Source organism: Triticum dicoccoides, chromosome 2B (assembly GCF_002162155.2).
Source record: "Triticum dicoccoides isolate Atlit2015 ecotype Zavitan chromosome 2B, WEW_v2.0, whole genome shotgun sequence".
In the NCBI taxonomy this organism is placed as follows: domain Eukaryota; kingdom Viridiplantae; phylum Streptophyta; class Magnoliopsida; order Poales; family Poaceae; genus Triticum; species Triticum dicoccoides.
In genome coordinates, this window is record NC_041383.1 from 790,379,436 (window position 1) to 790,392,140 (window position 12,705).

At 41.7% G+C, this 12,705-nt stretch overlaps 1 pseudogene; it reads left to right on the top strand.

The window, feature by feature from the left end:
• Window positions 1–4,650: 4,650 nt before the first annotated feature.
• Window positions 4,651–9,742, top strand: LOC119361444 (annotated as a pseudogene).
• The last annotated feature ends 2,963 nt before the right edge of the window (window positions 9,743–12,705 follow it).

Sequence of the window (12,705 nt, forward strand, 5' to 3'; positions counted from 1 at the left end):
CCACGGATTGCAACTGGAAGTATCTGCGTCATCAGCACGTGACAGTCGTGAGACTTCATCCCACTGAACTTCTGCTTCGCTGGGTCTAGGTATCTGCTTATCTTCCCCGCGTAACCGTAAGGAAGTTTTACTCCTAGGAGGCAGGTGAAAAACTGCTCGATCTCCTCCTGACTTAGAGTGAAGCACGTGGGAGGGTAGTCATTTCCGGTCTTCTTGGCCTTTTTGCCTTTGCGACGACTTACTGTGTCCTGCTTCGCCTCATCATCATCATCATCATCATCATCATCATCATCATCATCATCATCATCATCAGCGTGAAGCTCCTGCCTGATGCCCATTGATTTCAAGTCTGCCCTTGCTTTCGGCCCATCTTTGGTCCTCTCTGGCATGTTGAGCAGGGTACCAAGCAGACTCTCGCACACGTTCTTCGTGATATGCATGACATCAAGGCTGTGAGGCACACGGTGGATCTTCCAGTACGGCAAGTCCCAGAAAACAGACCTCGTTTTCCATACCTTCAGTAGCGGCTCTGGCGCCTTTCGCTTCTTTCCCGGCTCTGGCGCCTTTTGCTTCTTTCCCGGCAGTGGGTAGTCTTTCCAATTTTTCAACAGCTTGTCTATTTCCTCGCCGCTCCTCGTACACGGGCGTTTTCGGGGTTCGGTTTCACCATCGAACAGATCCTTGCGTTTCCTCCACGGGTCATCGTCACGAAGCCACCTTCGATGTCCCATGAACACGGTTTTCGAAGACCCGGGATCTCTATCTAGCTGGTGATACGTTGTGTCATCCATGCACCTTACGCATCCAGAAAATCCGTGGACTACCTGCCCCACGAGATATCCGTAACCGAGATAGTCGTGCACCGCCGTGAGCAGTGCGGCTCTCATAGGGAAATATTCTTTCTCTGCGGCGTCCCACGTATTGGCTGGCGTTTTCCACAGCGTGTCAAGCTCCTCTTTCAGCAGCCCCAGATACAGATTGATATCGTTCCCTGGTTGTTTCGGTCCTTCAATTAGCATACTCATGTGAATGTACTTCCTCTTCATGCACAACCAGGGGGGGAGGTTGTAAATCCACACAAACACAGGCCAGGTGCTATGTGTGCTTCTCTGGCTGCCAAACGGATTGACTCCATCGGTGCTCGCGCCCAGCATGATGTTCCTTGGATCGTTCCCAAATTTAGGTCTTCGAAGTTCAACGCTTGCCACTGGCTCGCATCCTTAGGGTGACTCAGCATCTTGTCTTTTTTATCTATCTCCGGATCATTTGCGTCATCTTCTCGCTTCTTCTCCTCCCTATCCGCGTGCCAACGCAGGAGCTTTGCTATCTTAGGGTCCGCGAAATACCGCTGCAGACGAGGAGTGATCGGAAAGTACCACACCATTTTTCGAGGAGCTTTCTTCCTCTTCTTGTATCGAGTGACGCCGCACACCGGACATATGGTAGACTCCGTGTGCTCGTCCCGATAAATGATGCAATTGTTCATGCACACATGGTATTTCACGTGCGGTAAATCCAGAGGACACACGATTTTCTTCGCCTCCTCCAAACTGGTCGGGCACTTGTTCCCCTTGGGAAGACGTTCGTGCCAGAATGACATGTTCTCGTCGAAGCATGCGTCGGTCATTTTGTGTTTTACCTTCATCTCCAGAGCCATGAGCGTTACTTTCAGGCGGGTATCCTCGGGCCTGCATCCTTCATACAATGGAGTAACCGCGTCTAACTCAAGTTGATCCATCTTGGCTTTCTCTCGGGCGGCAGCTCTTGCGTTATCCATCTGCTTGAGAAGCAGCTCTTGAATATGAGGGTCCTGCACCTAGCCCATCGATGGTCCAGCTTCGTCTGCTCCGCCGGCATCATCATCTTCATGATCATGCCCGTCGTCTGCTCCGGCATCTTCCTCATCATCATGTCCTGCATCTTCTACATGATGACTGTGTACAGCATCACCGTCATGATCATCTCCTGGGGATTCTTCGTCTTCTCGCCCGCCCGAGCCGCGGTGGTTGTCTTGCTGCCCTTCCTCATTTCTTGCCCGGCCCGCATGGACGACTTCGTAGTCATCTTCATCACCTTGCCACCGATAGCCATCCATGAAACCACGCAAGAGCAGGTGGTCCCGCACCTGCCCGGAATCCGGGTCCGCAATAAGGCTCTTCAGCTTGCATCTTCGACACAGACATCTTATCTCCGTCTCGTTCTTTTGAAGCATCTCGGCCTTCGCGGACCTGAAAAACCTATTCACGATGCCTTCGGTCATCGTGCGGACCATGGTCGCCTGCGGGGTAGAGCAAAACGATATTTTAGAATCAAGAAAAAATTTGGCATGACTTTCCCTAAAAATAGGACCAAAAATGCTTAATGCCAAAATTCTCGCCGAAACGGAAATGAATCAACATTCCGGCAAAATATTGGCAACTATCGCATTTCAAATACCGGTACACCTCCAAACACAAACACATATGCAACACCACAAACATATGCAACACCACGAACATACATAGATCTAGCTAGGCCATAAAAAGTGCATGTGCACATTGTTGTAGGGAGAACTATATAAATATAGCTTGCCCCCTTACTTACCTATCAAAATAAGGTAATTTAACCACTTAATTTGAATGAATCTATGATGGAAATGAGGTGAAAAAGAGGAGGCACCCGAGACAAGGAGGAGGTGGAGAGAATGAAGTGGGGAGAAAGTGAGTGTGGGTAGGAGAGGCTGTTCAAAATATCTTGTTGCTGCCCACTTACTAATGACGCACCAACTCTAAATGCGCCATTAGTAATCCAGGTTACTAATGGCGCACCTTTTTGTGGTGCGCCATTAGTAGTTTTGCAAAATAAAAAACATACTAATGGCGCACTGACTAGTAATGGCGCACGATGGAACAGTGCGTCAGTAGTAGTTTTGCAAAAAAAGAAATTAAAAATATAATAAAAAAACAACATTAGTGGCGCACTTTCCGACAGGTGCGCCATTACTAGTTACAACTAGTAATGGCGCACTGAATCTGGATGCGCCATTAGTATGTTTGGACAGGCGCACTAGTTCAAAAAAATTTTTGATACTAATGGCGCACCTTGGGCCAGGTGCGCCATTAGTAGTTTCAACTCTAATGGCGTATCAGAAGGTGGTGCGCCATTACTATATACTAATGGCGCACCGCTTGTCTGGTGCGCCATTAGTGTCAATCCCATCTATAGCCCTTTTTCTAGTAGTGACGAGTGTAAAGCGCAACATATGCAGAGATCGAACCATCATCATGCAGAGCGCCATCGACTTTGTGTACCTGGGCAAGTAATTCTTCTCCAAAACTTCAAATGTTCAACTGAACTTTGAGAAAATTTTGATTTTGATTTTAAAAATTGGCAGTTGAATTTGAAATCGAATTCGTAAGCAATGATATATCAGATCACACGTAGACATTGTCATGCTGATTGTGTTTTCAGAGAAAGAAAAGGTAATCGATTCACAAAGAAGCAGGCAGTACTGTGTTGATAATTTAATCGATTTCTCAATAGAACAGAAAAAAGGTCCGGTGGTGATGATTGGAGGGATTAAGGACAGTAGGCAGAGCGTAGGCCACGCAGGGCACCGAGACTTTCACCTGCGACAAGGAATATTCTCTGGGACTATGATGCCCGTAGGATGGTGGCCAAGATGAGTGATCAAACAAAGACTTTTGCAAAGCAACAACTGAATGGAGTTTCATAGTACTATGATGAGTTGCTAATGATGGTTAGAGGGATTGTCTAGTACGGTATTAACACTTTTTGTGTTATGGAGCATGGAGCAATTTGTTTGCTATGCCTTTGGTCCCTTTTGCACTCTGCAATTCTGCATTGTGCGCTTGCTTTTTGGTCCATCGGCTCAGATCTGAAAGAAAAACTTGTCACTAGGCCACACCACACTCGCCTGCTTTATCCCTGTCTTATCCTTTCATTCTGTCAGGATTAACATGGGGGAATCTCTTTCGGCAGTAGTCACCGACTCAATCGACTCAACATGCTGAATTGTGCACAGCCAAACTTTTTGTTGGCAATTTGCATGCATGCAGATGTTTTCTTTTTCATGCAGGGACGTAACTTTGACATTCATTTGGCTCTGTTTGCACGCAGTGCACTTTTTGCTTCATGTTGTCATTGGTCTATCAAATCGGTTTCACTTTTGCATTGGCTCATCATTTTCACAAGTGGGATCTCGATTTTGTTTCCAACTCCCTCCGTCCCATAATGTACTAGTGATTGGCTAGTAGCCTTTGCTTGAGTTTACCTTCTGCCGGATTGCCTGGTGCTTTCCATGTTTCCCCCCCTTTAATCACCTTCATCCGCTTTCTTGTGTGTCCTTTTCGCTTTGATTTTCATGGCATCCACGGTATTCCTTTTGAGCATGCTAACCGACAAACAGGGCACTAAACAATTTCTAACCATATGATGATTTCGCTAGGATCATCAACAGAACTTTTAAATTTTTTTAATTACTGAACCTTGTTAAATTCTTTTTTTAGGGTCTCATATAACTCTGCTCTACCTCATACTCCCTCTGTAAACAAACGATCTTATATTTGTTTATAGAGGGAATACTTTTGTCTATGTGATGGACAGAGTATATTGTATCCTTCTGTTTGCGTGCAGTCTCACGTGATCCTGATGGTGGAGGAGCGGGGCACGTTGTGCCGGTGGTTAAGATACGAGAAGCTGACCCTAAAGGCGTGTAAGGACCCGACAAAAAACCGGCGGATCTTGACACGGACGATCGTGCAGGTGCTATCCTCGCAACAGCTGCCCAAGCTTGGGATTCGGGAGCTCGCTGTCAGCACTGAATGAGGAGAAGGAAGCGCTGAGGCTGAGGGCGTGTTTGGATTGCAACCAATAGCAACCATACCAAAAAATTTGCAAGCCCGTAAAAATTGGTTACTGTGCTACGGCCCAGGTGCTAACCTAGCCGACGCCAGGCTCCAGTGGTGGAGCCAGCTCCCGGCTACCCGGGGCAGCTGCCCGGGCTCTGCCACTGACTCTTGCTTAAATGATAGCAGTAAATGTACGACTAAGCATCATTTGTAGGGGCAACCAAGTCATAAACTAAAGCGTAGTGTATTTTGCCCCGGCTCTCTGGTTGAGCTGGCTCTGCCGGGCTCCACTCGTGCACCGGCTCTGCTTCCCTCGACGCCAACATAGTAGCATGGATTTGGGTTAAGTGTTATCTCAGTTATCTGTATAAGGTTTCAAGAAGAGAGGTCGAGCTGCCAACAAGGTCACAAGTGCTCATCTAGTTTCAAAAATTGCTCACGCACTTTAAAATGTTTGCGAATTACAAAAATGTTCATGAATTTTGACAATATTCATGAATAAAAATGTGCTTTGATGTTAAAAAAGTCAAGTTTTTTTACATGTTCCCATGTTTAGAAAAGGAAAAATGAAAAATAAAAGATTAGAAACCAGAAACAAAAGAAATCCTGAAGAAAACACAAAAACTTTATAAGAGAACCAGTGGAAACCAAACACAATAGAAATCGTTAAATTGCCGGCTAATATGAGACCGGCTATGTCTCGTTTACAATGAGCCACAAGCTCGACTTGCGTCGGGTGTCTGTACTAGCTGGCCGACCCAAGTAGCTTGCTGCAGGTTTGTGTATTTTCTTCTCAGTTTTTTTTGCATTTTTGTTCGTTCTTCATATTTTTGAAAACATTATGAGTGCATATATTCAAGGACTTAAAATTTACATATGTTGTGGCAGTTATTAGCGTTATTCAAAAAATGTTAGCACAGTGTAAAAAATTTATTAGTGTTATTTTAAAAATGTTGTGGCATTTAAAAATGTTCATGTGTTTCAAAAGAAGTGTGTGTGTCGTATTTTAAAAATCTATACAATGTAAAACATTGTTTATGTAATTCGAATAAACGATTTTTACTATTATAAATGTGCATTGCATTCACAAAAAAATTTATGAATTTCAGAAATATGTTCATGTCATTATTAAGATATGTTTATAGATGGTAAACAGATGTTCAAATTGTTAAAATGTGTTTTATCATTAAAACTAAATTTAAATTTGATTTGATTTTTTAACATATCTTCAAAAAAATTAAAACATGTATTTAAAAACATTAAAGATATGTAAAAATGTTTTAGTTGTATACAAAATGTACAAGTGTATATAAAAAATAGATATCGACACATATGTTTGAAAAAAGAATCTATCATGTATTTGATAATACTAAATGGTTTTACAAAATATTCCTAATGTATTCAAAAAATATGGAATGGGTTGAAAAAATACAAATAGGAAAAGAAAATAAACTTTTTTCAAAATCTAAAAGAACACGGAAAGGAATTAAGAAAAGGAAGAATAAAAATGAGAAAAATGATAAACAAAAAGAATCCAGGAAGAAATGCAAACAGTGAAAAAATGATTAAACAACCACGGTGAAAACAAAACTAGTGGGCATCTACAGTATTGGCTTGGTCGGTAGCGTGGTGCCAAAGGTGTGCCAGAACTACGTTTCGTAACACAAGAGAAATCGTCCTGGCGAGCGCGAGATGCTAGATCTACGTAAATATTGCTAGGTAATTAACGTAATGAGCCACGTGGACGAATATGATTTGAGATTACCGGAGGACGGGCTCATCCCCTGAAATTCAGGGGGAGGAGTAGTTTTATTGTTAGGCTGGTTCTAAGGAAAAGTATCATATATTAGTATCATGGATATGATACTACCTTCCTAATGCATAGTATCATATATTAGTATCATGTAGTACTTTATTTGTTGCAATGTATGATACATAGTAGTATAACATTTTATTATGATACGGTATCACGATATGATACTCAATCTTCTCTTTCTTTATTTAATTCTTTGACACCTTATCAAAATTTTCTAGTTGGCATGCATGATATTAGCTATGATATTACCATTACAACCAGCCTTAGGAAGTTTACATAAAGTGTATGTACTCTTCGTAGATATAGGATTTTCGAGCCAATACAGGTCATAAGAGCGCTCAGGAAGTACACGCACGTGGGCTGCGGGTGGAATAAGAAACACAAATTGGGGGCCTCCTTTTTCTATTGGGGCCTCCTAGGATCGCAATTACTTTTTTAGTATACAAAGGGCTCGCAAATTTTGGCATGTTCTCCTAATTGACACTTCAACAGCTGAAAGGCAATCCCTATGTGCGTCACTTGTCGAAATCTGAGAGTTTTTCTTTTTTTCGTAGATTCGTTTATTAAAAATGTTTTATCTCTTAAACCATGCGTCCAAATCTCGAATCGCTTTCGCCGTTTTTTTTTGACAGAAAGACTGTAAGAGAACCCCGTACAGTATAATTGGTGCAACAAACCCAAATTGCAAGTACCGTACCGTGAACCTGGGTGGGTGGGAAGGCATCAGCCCCTTCCCACCACTAGGCTATGCCTTAGTCTGCAATCGCTTTCGCCGTTGGATTCCTCGCGTCGAGATCTTCAAAACTAGATCCAATGTTGATAGGTTTTGACGGAAAAAAATGGACGAAGAAACTGAATCGGGAGTACGGTTTTTTTCCCTTTCCGAAAGAGGCACGCCCGTGCCTTTCGCGGAAGCAAAACGGTGACTCTCGCGAAAGAAAAAAAACAGAAAAGAGTTTTTTTCATTTCCGAGGAGGCACGGCCGCAGTGGCGGATCCAAGATTTGATGTTACCCGGGGCAAACTTTTAATGGAAACAAAAAAAAATCCAAGCTACATACGGTAAAACATTTGATTGCCAATATAACATTTTTTAGTCTGCCTATATAACCAAGTTAACTACAGTACATATTATCTTATGTCTAAGTCGATGGTACTAGCTATTGAAAGGTCTTTTGCAAAGCAGCCGAATAGAGTTTGGTAGCAGCACTATGATCACCATGGGATGATAGTGATGGAGAGGTGGAGTGTGTACCACTTTTGTGTCATGGAGTATGGAAGCAATTTTCTTTGCTCTGGGATGGCTTTAGCCCCTTTTTGGCCCATCAGATCAGATCTCGAAACCTTTCAGTAGCCCAACACTAACTACCCATGTCCGCTTTATTATCCATCATGCATTATCCTCTCGTGCATTCAGCACCCAATCAATCCATTCGACATGCTGAAAATTTCATCTCTGTCTGAAGAATGCACTTGCTTCAGAAAACTAGCACTTGCAACATCTCTGAACTTTGACTCTGCTTTCACCAAGTTACAACACATGTTCGACAGCATTTTGCTTTGTTTGAAGTGAAGTCTTTTTGCCTCATGCTGTCATGCAGTAAGCATCGGATCGATCTTCCATTTGTACTGTGCTCCAATCATTTCAGAACTGAGATTTCGCCTTTGTGTTATTACTGGTGATAGGTAGTACAAGTAGCCTTTAGTGTGCTTCCTATGTCTTCTTCCTTTAATTAACCACCTTCCTCCCCTTTTTGTCTGCTCTTTCTGCTTTAGGTTCCCTCTCCTCCACGGCATTCCGTGCACTGGCTAGCTACTACTAGTACGGAACTTCTAAAGTTCTGTTCATGAAACTGTGCTGAATTTTGTAAGCTCTTAGTTATTGGATTTGACGCAGCTAGGGCTGCAAGAAAAGCTCGAGGCTCATGAGCCGCTCGAGATCGACTGGAAAAAAAAACAAGCTGTGTTTGAACACTTTATGTAGCTCGACCGAGAAACGAGCCGATCTTGAGCCAATGTTGGCTCGCTCGATTTTAGCTTGATAGCTCGACAAAATATCATTATGTTAAATGATCATGCCATATATTAAGTGAAAATAAGATAATTTATTACCATATATGTTGTCCATAATTTTTCTCCATTTTATTTTCCAACGAACATGGAAACTTAATTAAGTGCAGAGAAGATTTAGGCCTAATCATGGCACGTGGTCGACTATGTGTTAAATATCCTATATTTTTGGCAAAGGCTCCCAGCATATTAACCTTAATTTTTGTTTTTCATCCATATATTTATAATTTTTACCATCTCATTTAGCTCAAAACTAACTCGGGATCGACTCGAGATCGTTACAAGCTGAGCACGAGTCATGTTCTATAGCTCGATCATGAGCTTCACTTAGTTTGAGCTCGCTCGTATTTTCATATGAGTTGAGCTGAGCCAACTCCAACTCGCTCGAGCTCGACTCGTTTACAGCCCTAAACGCAGCTTATGCACTGCCCCTATTCTAAGATAAGATAAGAGGACCTAGAAACATTTCATGACTATGCAATTTTTCCATTTTCAAATGGCATACTAAAATGAAAAATGAAAATAAATATGAAAAATGCAGCTTAAATAAACTGCTTCCCTGATTATATTTTGCGACCGAAAGAGTATAACGCTTGTGCCTTTGTGAATGTATGCAGTCTCATGCCGACTTGACCGTCGAGGAGCGTGCGACATTGTGCCGGTGCCTCAACTATGAGAAGCTGACCCTCGAGGCGTGCAAGGACTTGGCAAGGAACCGGAGGATCCCACCAAGGATTGCCGTGCAAGCATTGTCCTTGTAGCGGCCATCCAATTCGCTCCAGAGCCCCTTGTCGTCGCCTACACCGAAACAGGTCGTTACGGACAACGAGAAGGAGAAGGAGACGCTGAGGATGAACCTACGGCGGATGCAGGGCCGGGTGGCGGAGCTGGAGATGGTGTGCAAAGAAATGAGAGGGAAGACGAGGTTGTCGCCCCGGGCTGCAGCCAAGGGCCACAAGGCCTTGGGTGGTAGGGGCTTGCCTTGGATGTGCTAGCAACTGGCTAATGGAAAAATTGAGCAAGGATTTCCTTTTTGGGGGGTGAGGCTCTTGCCTCTTTTCTCCTTCTTGACTTTTGTAAAGTTATTTTGATCGTTGATATTTTTGGCTTGTGTCATGTTGATTGCTGATTGCAAGTGAGGCGGGTTATACTTGCTTTTGCCCTAAAATAATGTAAATGAGATTAAAAAATGGAAATGGGTAACATCATTTTGGAAAATCAAACTTTATTTTCTCCAAAAAAAGAATCCAAACTTTAATTACAGTATATGTTGTGAAGTTTAGCTTTTGAATTATATTAGCTGATTTATGCATCAGATGTTCTAAACAATTACCATATCAATCTTTTCTATTTATCCATCTAATTAATCAAATACTAGACTTGAACAACATGATGAGCTTAAAGGCCCACTATACGGTGGTACCACATCATAGCGTCTCTATGTTGATTTATATTCCAAAAACGTATTGAATAGGATCCTTAGCAAACAAGAAAAATAATTGTTTACTAAATTGAATGGTATGTGGTAGGCATTCGCCTATATGTCAAACAATACAATCAAAGGTACTATGCATATTTGTTTTTTGAAGATATATGTACGGCTCATACATGTGAGAAAAAGCAATGCGGTTGAACCGACTTATTATAAATACAAGCATATATAGTACTTGTGGTTTGCCTAAAACTGGGAAAATATAAAGGATAAAGGATGGACATAATAATTTTTAATTAATGTAAATTTGTGATTATGAGACAACAAGGAACATATAAGACTTTAACGCTCTACAGATAACACATAATATATATGACAGTATACATAACCCTGTTGTTTTTTTGCAAAAAAAAAAATACATAACCCAGTTGTTCATAACTTAGTGCAACCAAATTGCTCATGACTCAATACAAATGACCGTCAGAGATATCTTGCTCCTATGCATAGGAGTGTGAAGCACAACATACGCACAGACTGAACCATCATCATACATAGCGCCATACTGTGTACCTGGGCTAAGTACTTTTTCTTCAAAATTTCAAAAAAAATCTTCAAAATTCCAAATGTTCAACTGAATTTAGATAAAAAAAATTGATCCAGATTTTAAAATTTGGCAGTTGAAATTTGAAACTGAATTCGTAAGCAACAATATTTCGGAGCACACATAGACATAGTCATGCTGATTTAGCAGGGGAGGTTAAGTTAGGTAACTAAAGCATCGTGAGCTCACCCGCAAAATAAATAAATAAAAAAGCATCGTGTGCTGTTGGATTACGTTTTCAGAAAAGAAAAGAAATTGATTCAGAAACACGCAGTACTGTGTTGATGATTGAAATCGATTTCTCGGTAGAACAAAAAAAAGGTCCAGTCGTGAGGATTGGGGAGATGATTACTGAGAAGTTAAGGACAAACAGGGAATATTCTCTCGGACTATGATGGCCGTATGATGGTACCAAGATGACTGATAAACGGGATGTTTGTTTTCAGGAACTTTTTGTGTAAGGACTAGAAAAAGTTTTTCTTAGAGATTTTTTAACCAAATAGGAGGGACTACTAGGGACTAAAAGTTGCTTTTTGGGACTAAATGAAGAAGACTCTCAAGAAGTCTTTTTTGAGACTTTCCAACAATGCCCTTCCCTGCATCCATTAATAACCTTTAGGGAGAGACTACTAGGGATAACATGGTCTTTTACATGTCATTTAATAACCTTTAGGAAGGGACTAGGGACTTTTTAGTCCCTGGAAACAAACAGGGAGAGACTTTTTAGGGACTAGGGATTTTTTAGTTGGGACTAGAAAAAGTCCTAGGACTTATAAACCAAATAAGGCCTAAACTAAGACTTTTGCAAAGCAACTGAATAGAGTTTCATAGTACTATGATGAGTTGCTAATGATGGTTAGAGGGATTGCCTAGTATAGTACTGTACTTTTTTTGTCGTGGAGCGTGGAGCAATTTCTTTGCTATGCCTTCGGTCCCTTTTGCACTCTGCAATTCTGCATTGTGCGCTAGCTTTTGGTCCACCGGTTCAGATCTGATAGAAAAACTTGTCACTAGGCCACACCACACTCGCCTACTTTATCCCCGTCTTATCCTTTCATCCTGTCAGATTAACATGCATGAGGGAATCTCTTTCGGCAGCAGTCACCGACTCAATCCATTCAACATGCTAAATTTTCCTATGCGTCTGAATCGATGTACAGTACTTGGTTATCTCAGAGAACTAGTACTTGCAACAAAAGTATTTTCAGCAGTACTTGAACTAAATTCTGAATCGATTTTACTGTTCTTCTCTTCTGTCTGAAGGTTGTTTCCACCAAGTTACAGCAGTATTTTCCCCTCTCACGTTGCACAAGCAAACTTTGTTGGCAATTACATGCATGCAGATGTTCTATTTCATGCAGGGACGTAACTTTGACTTTAATTTGGCACTGTTTGCACGCAGTGCACTGTTTGCTTCATCTTGTCCTTGGTCTATCAAATCGGTTTTGTATTGCCTCGTCATTTTCACAAGCGGGATTCGCTTTTGCTTGCTACTGGTGATAGCTAGTAGCCTTTTACTTGACTATACCTTCTGCCCCTTTAATCACTTGCCTCCACTTTCTTGCTTGCTCTTTTTGCTTTTATTTTCGTGTCATCCACGGTAGTCCTTTTGAGCGTGTTAACCGACAAAACTGGGCACTAAACAATTCCCACTATATGATTGCACTTTAGCTATATGTAAATTGACTAAAAAATTGAATTTGGATAAGCCGATATTTGAGTCATTGATTTCTGCTGCTTCAAGATTCGTGCTCCTTGTTTTCTTCTGTATTTTTTAGACAACCTTGTTTTCTTCTGTTGTTTCTGTTGTCATGTTTTGGGCTGAAATTTTTGACTGGACACTGTTTTGTCTCATTCAATTCCTTATTGGGCTGAATCCCATTCCGGGTTTTCTTATAGGCCGAGGATGTTTCCAATCTTTCGGTTTGTATGCCTTT